Source organism: Fukomys damarensis, unplaced genomic scaffold (assembly GCF_012274545.1).
Source record: "Fukomys damarensis isolate Sample0158 unplaced genomic scaffold, DMR_v1.0_HiC HiC_scaffold_32, whole genome shotgun sequence".
Lineage (NCBI taxonomy): Eukaryota > Metazoa > Chordata > Mammalia > Rodentia > Bathyergidae > Fukomys > Fukomys damarensis.
Window position 1 is genome coordinate 33427911 of NW_022900944.1, and position 1645 is coordinate 33429555.

The 1645-nt window shown below is 39.2% G+C and overlaps 1 protein-coding gene across 1 annotated transcript in view; it reads right to left on the reverse strand.

Annotated features, from left to right (window-relative positions):
- Terf2 (telomeric repeat binding factor 2) overlaps window positions 1-1645 on the reverse strand; it is a 30801-nt gene that overhangs the window by 17017 nt on the left and 12139 nt on the right. The gene's annotated exons all lie outside the window — the stretch shown is intronic.

A 1645-nucleotide genomic window follows, 5' to 3' on the forward strand; every position in this document is an offset into this window, starting at 1 on the left:
AATGCATAAGATTCTAATAAGATTACTGACATTTAGAAATGGGAAGAAAGGAGCTAAAGGTGTAGGGAAGGTGGGATGGGTAGGGGAAGAGTAAAAAGGGAAAAGAAAAAAATGTGAGAGAATGAAAAGATGAAAATAAAGTGTTTGTAGATGGGGAGGGGAGGAGGGGGTGAAGGGAGGGCAGAGGTAAGGGGAAAAAAATGAGAATCAAGACTTGTCATGTAAAGGTACATGATCCCAACAATGAATGTAACTGTACTGTATCCCTAAAATGTACCAATAAACTCAATTAAAGCTGAAAAAAAAATTGGGTTCCATTCTTTTTGGATGTGAGAATTTTGAAATAAAACAGTAGAGGATTGGGGAGGCAGGATACACTATGGGGAAGAAAAAAACAAACAAGTGAGGAGCTGACCAGTTCTGCTAGGTCCATTCGGGAAAGGCCTGAGGCCTGTTCTGTAGAAAGAGCAGGCCGCTTAGACCAGATGCCAGCTGGCAGGTTTGAAGTGTGTAGGCAATTAATGAGAACAAACCCAGCGCATCCACAAGCAGCAGATAAAAAGCACAAGGTTCCAGGTAGGACACGAAGTTCTCACCAATCACAGAGAAAAAGAGCCTTTTGTAGAGAAGCCCCGAGGGAATACATGTAGAGGAAAAATAATAATGACTGAAATTTGAAAAGGAAATTTTAACACATATGAACATTTTTAAAAGTTAGAAAAGCCAACAGAAAATGAAGGGCATTTATAGGTATATCACAGGATTAAGCAGCTACCTTAAATCCTGCCTCGGAGAGCGGTATATAGAAACAGATCTTTTGAAGGGCCCGGGATGTTGCCTACCATTCATGAGGCCCTGGGTTCAGTCCCCAGTACTACCCACCCACCAAACTACAGAAACTGATTCTTTGAAAAGAGAACATTAAAAAAGGAAGAATATACATATATCCAATCTTCAAAGGAAAGAATGTAGGACAATACAGACCAAGGGGAATAGCAGGGGAATCTAACTACTAATCTTTGCTGCTTCTGGTCTCTAGTTGGTCTTAGCAAAAAGCTATGACTGTTCTTCTCAGCTTGGTTCTGTTGTCATCCAGAGCAGAAGGAAACTGGTGTCAAATGCTCTTGGATAACCAAGCATGACCATAAATTCTTGCTCCTAAGAGAAGGTCCAAAATAAATGTAATTTTAATCAGATGACCAAGTATATATCATTTTCAGCAGAAAAACTATACTGAGACTATACTTTTTTTTTTTTTTTTTTTGGGTAGGAAGACTGAAGCCAGGACCTTTGCACTGAGCTACATTCCTACGCCTTTTTTCAATTTTTGAGACGTCTTAAAATCACTAAGCTGCCCAGACTACACTAAACTTCAGCCTCCCCAAGTACTAGGATTACAGGTACAGCACCTCACCTGGCTATACTTACTTTCTTGGAAAATACAAAGCTTTTACTTTTTATGACTCATGTAGGTCCTTTTTTTTTTTTTTTTTTTTTTTAGAGACGTCTTAATCACTAAGCTGCCCAGACTACACTAAACTTCAGCCTCCCCAAGTACTAGGATTACAGGTACAGCACCTCACCTGGCTATACTTACTTTCTTGGAAAATACAAAGCTTTTACTTTTTATGACTCATGTATATGT